At 36.7% G+C, this 6,480-nt stretch overlaps 1 non-coding gene across 1 annotated transcript; it reads left to right on the top strand.

Moving 5' to 3' along the window:
- Window positions 1–4,239: 4,239 nt before the first annotated feature.
- Window positions 4,240–4,312, top strand: TRNAC-GCA (transfer RNA cysteine (anticodon GCA)). The gene has a single exon. It is a non-coding gene; the product is annotated as a tRNA-Cys (tRNA).
- Window positions 4,313–6,480: the final 2,168 nt, after the last annotated feature.

The raw sequence follows: 6,480 nt of genomic DNA, 5'->3' as shown, positions 1-6,480 counted from the left end.
CTCACATAAACTGTGCGAATAGCACTAACACAAATCTCTGCACTTTACAAAATGAATACCCAACGGAGAGAGAGAGAGGGATGGAGACAGATGCACGTAATAAGTAACGGACGATAATTCCAATTTCAAGGATCATTTAAATAGCAACTAAACTCGACGCACATGATAAGAAAATAGCGGCGAAGGAAAGCAACAATCAAAATGGAGCAGGGAAAACACTAAAACCATATGTGAGACCATAATCGCTACCTTATCACTCTAACCGTCTCGGAACATGAACTCACATTTCAAATCATATCTCCTTACATAATTCCCAAATACAATTTATCTCAAACACATATAGCTCACAAATATGTTACTCGATGCAAATACTAAAACTTACCCCCAAGACGTATCACTAGCAAACGATATTTCAAACTACGATCCACTAAAATCCCAAACACACACGACGCAATATAACTACTCCACTGATCTATCTCCAGCACGTACAAAGCCCGAGTCACGTTGTCTATATCTGCCGCGTACCAAAATGCTAAGTCTTGTTAAGTGTATCTGCCGCGTACCGGAACCCGAGTGACGTTCCGTGTATCTCCGTTAAAACAGGTAAACTCTCTCCCCCTCTATCCTCGTGAGACGTAATGACCCGGCCAATAGGATTATTTGGAAAGAACAAATGAAGGGATTGATAGCGCTATCTATTCTGTGACGTCTGAGAGCGCTCTGACGGATGAAGTGACGTACTAGGTAAACGGCCGTGGTCGTGGGCACGGCTCAACCTATTTGGCTCTATGGATGTTCATTATGGGGATCGGCTTCTATAAGCCAAATCAAGCGTATTCAAACATTCCCAAATCGGGCACTAAGGATAATCACTGGTGCACCATGGTACATCAGAAATGAAACACTTCATTCAGATCTAGATCTAGCTAAAATAGAGACTGTACTTCATTCTTCCTACACACGATTATATGCAACATTGTCAACACATTCTAACAGCTTAATTAACCAGATTCCTCGGAACTTGCCCCCTGCACGGACTGGTCGTCGCCTCAAGAGGAAAAGACACACTGATTTGTTGATGCTTTGAGGAACGTCACCCTCTCCACAAGTCTCATATTGTTGAAATGTTAATTATTTAAGCACAATTGATAGTACCAAAGTAGAAAAATTGTCAAATAAATTGAAAAAAAAAAAACAATACAGTGGGCCGTAATATTGCGTGCTGGCCGTGCTAGCAAATGTAGGCATTAAATATTACCCTAAAGATAAATATCAAAAGAGTTCTTATCTTGTCGGTAATTCACTACATGAAAGTACATGGTTCATGGTTCAAAATAAAATGTTATAAACAGGGTTACGGATTTTAGGACCGTTAGATTGCTAGCAGTTTAATTATTTGTTTACATTTCAACTGAACGTAAATGTTATTCCCAGTGACCTTGCACCCAACACCCAATACATATCTATATAGAAAAAGAGTAACAAACGATTGTTTCAGCGTATATACCAGGCAAAGTAGCCTAAATAATGACTGCCTACTCTCTTTTCCAAAAACATTAAGCTCACTCACAAAGCATATTTTTTTCTGGGAAAACTATGACAGTTACAAAAATAACACTTGACTTTTTTATTCAGTTATTTATGCTCTATGTATTGTTTTAGCACTTTATATTTAATACTAGTGGCTTGTGCAGCAAATGCTGCAAACTAAGTTCATTAGACATTCAAATAAAAATTTTTCAGATTTAATTTTAATGAAAAATACCAGACATTTTGAAAGTTTTTTGCTTCCATAATAATCAAACATTACTCCCTCTGAATGGTTTTTATGTCCAATACTTTTTTTTGAACCTATTTATCCTATGTCTCTTGAGTTACAACGCGAAAACGCAAGTAACAATGAAAGGGGGATCAGTGGGTTTTTCACGTGGGAGTAAAGCAATAGCTATTTCAGGTCATAGTGGATTGTAAAAGTCAGGTTTGCTATGCTTTGGAACAATAGACATAGCATCTTCGTATAGCTGCTGCATGTAGAGCTTTAAATGTAGAGGGTAAAATCATTTTATCCTGCTAAGAGATCTTGCTGAAATGATCGAGAGACTACAAAATTTTGTAGGTCTCATATTTTTATCAGTAAGTAATACCTTTTGGTCTTTCCTTAGGAACTGTAATTTTTGCGCTCTCACGAGCCAATACTGAAGAGAATGACGCATATAAATATATAAACAACACCGCCATTAAGTATATGAAAAAGACCCAACCCCACTTGATTAATAACTTTAAAAATATTTGATTTTTAATAACAATATTATTAACTTACGTAAGTTTTATATATATATATATATATATATATATATATATATATAATAGCCGCCACTCAGTAAATTATAATTGTAAATGAAGATCTAATTTAACACATTCTCTGTATCTACTTATGTAATCCCAAAACGTTTCACTTTCATATCAATATAGCATTAATATGTATAATTAATGAAAAATAATCATATCCTGGCATTAATAATGAAATTTAATTGCTAATGGTAATAATGTAATCAAACCCCTTCAATGTTTTTAGATTTCAATATCCAATACACAGCTGTACTCAGAAAATTACACACCGCAGAATCAGACCTATAAATTAGCGAGTCTTCAAGTTTTTAATAACCAATTGAATTTGAAGTTTAGATATGTCAGCAATCCTTCGTGTAATAGCTATTGTTTATTGTAGTGCGTGTTTTGTTTTATTCTGAAATCACGGCCGTGCTGAAATGCAATTAGTTCTCAAAACTGAAGAAAGATGGATTTTTGGAAAATAGGAAAATTATGTAGGAAAATTGATATTTCACTGAAAACTACTATTTTTCTGAAAATCTTTGAGTTCCAAGCTTCAAAATGAGAGGCCATTTATTAAAATCCGTTCAGTCGTTTTCCGGGAATTTCCATTACCAGTTCAAATTATATATATATATATATATATATATATATAGATATTCTGTACACAAAATTCCTAAGCAATTTTAAATAGGCAGTTATTTCTCGCTTATCGTGTAGTACAAAATCTGTCACAGTATCTTTTCTATTCCACACAATGGCGTGGTTCACATTCTCTTTATTTTCATCTGTTTGCTCATTGTCATTACACACCAATGAGCGCATATATATAGACTTCTGTTAAAATGTTAGCTTCGGAAATAAATTACGTGTGCAGGACATATAATGAAGTGATGAAAGGTCGCCATGATACATGACAGAGCGGGTAGGAAGAGCATCATTATGTGCAGATAGAGTTACACACAGGAGTCGCTTAATGGGCATAAAATGGGTTAGGGTTTTCGGAACTTTTACTACAAAACTAATCACCCGAGTACGTCACAAACCCCACCCAGCCTCTTCGGCTCACACCTGCCAATTAGGCGCCAGGCAGCCGGGTTTAATCAAAACTATTGTTCTCAACACCACGGCATCCTGCTGGGATTAACGGCAGGAAGAGCTGCGGAGAGGAAGTGTGCAGGAAGCCATCACCCTGTTCCCTTCGCTTATGTCTTGTTTAGTGCAGCAAAGTTTATGCAGCGAAATTGATCTTGAATTGTTCAATTCTTTGTTCCTTCTCAATGCAGCATCTCGTATTAACTCAGGTATAAATAAGCACGCTTTCCACTGTAGAGCTTTTTTACAGTCCATATTGAACGTGGGAGGGAATTTTATCCTTATCCAAATCGTCTTATAGGCTCTATATTACGCGCTAGCCTATATACATTAGCTAACACTAGGCCTACACTTTTATTATAGATTTATTTTATTAATTTGTCCTACAGAATAATATCTGTGATATTGACAATTAATATTTGAGGAGAAAAATTCGCTCCGGCGCCGGGGATCGAACCCTGGTCCTTGGTTCTATGTACCAAGCGCTCTGACCACTGAGCTACGCCGAATTCAATCCACAGCACCGGAATTTTTCTCCTCAAATATTAATTGTCAATATCACAGATATTATTCTGTAGGACAAATTAATAAAATAAATCTATAATATGCTCATAGCTGCAGTGCATATGTCTGTACAGATCACTGTGCACTTAACTGCGGAATCCCGGCCAAACAAGTCACTCAGCTGAGTGCGCTCCTAGTATAATGGCAGTTGACACTGGACATATACGTCAACATGTATGCCTAACTTGGAGTCAGGCCACAAAGGGAAACATTGAAGGAGGAGGGTTCGGTTCGGTGCTGTGGATTGAATTCGGCGTAGCTCAGTGGTCAGAGCGCTTGGTACGCAGAACCAAGGACCCGGGTTCGATCCCCGGCGCCGGAGCGAATTTTTCTCCTCAAATATTAATTGTACACTTTTATGTTTTCTGACATAAAATTCTGTATTTATTTAAAAAGCATGGTCAGCTGTTAACCTACTCCTGCTTTAAACAAAGGCAAACTTAACTGTTTTCTATGTAGGCTACACCAGAAAATAGCAAGCAAGGCTAACTATAGGCTAAGAGCAGCGGCCACAAAGCCTTCCCTGCGGAGGATTGAGTCCCTGGTCTCTGCCACATCGGAAACTCGTGATCTAAGTCGCCAACTTCTGGCAGATTGTGGCCTGGATACACACTGAGATGTGCTGTCTCCTTGAAACTGCGTGAAGTCACCTTCATGTCGTACTGTAATGTACTTTATGCTCGACCATGCCGAAATGTAGTAATTATACACCTGGTAGCAGTCCTTAAATGCATGTCATTAAAGTACACCTACTCATTAAAGTACAGGTGTTCAGCCAATGACAACTCAGCTTACAGGTGTTCAGCCAATGACAAGTCAGCTTTGTACCGTTATAAAACCGCAAGTATCGATTATTCTCGGATATGCAATCGAAAGACAATTAGCGAAAAGTCACGGAGGCTGGAAATCCAACACTGTCGCAGAAGGTTATGTTCTGTTACTATAATAATTAGCGTTAATTGTAAATAATATTCAAATAAATTCAATTTGTCATCTCGTTTTTCAATGTCGAATTCAATAATCAAGGTTATATCAAGTTTAACGGGATTACATCAAGGTCAATGACATTATTGTTCCTCAGAAAAAATCAATACTTTCGCGTCTGCGCACATCTCACAATTCACGACCTAGAACAAGGTCACTTCCGATCTTGTCAGATACAAATAAAATGTATACATCTGAATAATTTCAAGTTAGAAATATGGTCGAGCATAAAACGTCGTATGAAACTCGCCTATAATGGTAATTAAGACGCTCGTATGAAAATTATGAAACTCGCTTGCGCTCGTTTCATAAATATCCATACCGGTACTCGCTTCTTAATTACTATCATTATAGGCTCGTTGCATAATGTACTATTCTGTTTAGGCCTACGAATCAGATCACTGCTAGTGGCAACAGGAGCATAAAAATTATCAGGCCATCAGTCAAAAGTGCAGAATAAAATGTAGAAACTTAATTATTAGACAGTGGATGCGGGATGACTTATCGTTGAATGTAGGTGCACATTTACTATATGTTACATTTTTTTTCATTCAGACCATTGGCTCAAAGGATTTAAACGTAAACAGACGACGTCAACATGCTACTGTATCTCCGTACAGTCAGAAGGAAAAGAAAAATAACGTACTGTAGTACATAGCTTGCAAGGTTCAGTCCTCGTCATCATTGATGCAATTACCAGCGTTGCAGTAAACGACGATATATTCTCGTAAGTTGTCGAAGCTGAATCGTCTTCTTGCAATTTATTTTTGATTGATTTTCAGAAAAGTCTGTAATATATATTAGGAATATTTATTTTTCAGTCACTGACTTTACTGCATTATATTTAAGGTACAAAACCTTTACTTTACATGTTTTAAAAATCGTATGAACGTTTTACAAGAGTACTTTTAACCATTTGATAATAAGGGTAGTCACATGAATAACATTTGTATCCTATTTATGTTGGTTTTAGTATGTTTTTATTACTCTGTATGATATTTAATATGTATTGTATTTGTAGAGACTAATGATATTGCTAGAATGAATGTCGTATCTGATGATGTTGGCATAGTCCAACGAAAACGTTCATACGATTTTTAAAACATGTAACGTAAAGGTGTTGTACCTTACATATAATACAGTAAAGTCAGTGACTGAAATAGTAATATACGTTACAAGAGCGGTATGTTGACGTTTTCATGGTCGAGGAAAAGATTGAAAAAGCGAAACGTAGTTGAGCTTTTTTAATTTTCGAGAACATGAAAACAAACATACCGCTCGTGTATCGTACATTATTTTGTGCGAAGATCGTTTATTACATACCTGAAAGACGAATTTCTAATTAGTTGCAATGAAATCTCCATCTTTGTTTCTGTTTAATGACTGCAACTTCGGAACACCAAAATATCTTTCTTCAACATTGTTGCTATAAAATGCTTTCTGTGTTTACTATACTCCAGCAGGCCGTGATATACGTCTGTCTTTTTTTTCCCCCAGTCTCTAAAT

Source organism: Periplaneta americana, chromosome 4 (assembly GCF_040183065.1).
Source record: "Periplaneta americana isolate PAMFEO1 chromosome 4, P.americana_PAMFEO1_priV1, whole genome shotgun sequence".
Taxonomy (NCBI): Eukaryota; Metazoa; Arthropoda; class Insecta; order Blattodea; family Blattidae; genus Periplaneta; species Periplaneta americana.
This window is presented reverse-complemented; position numbering and strand designations above follow the sequence as displayed.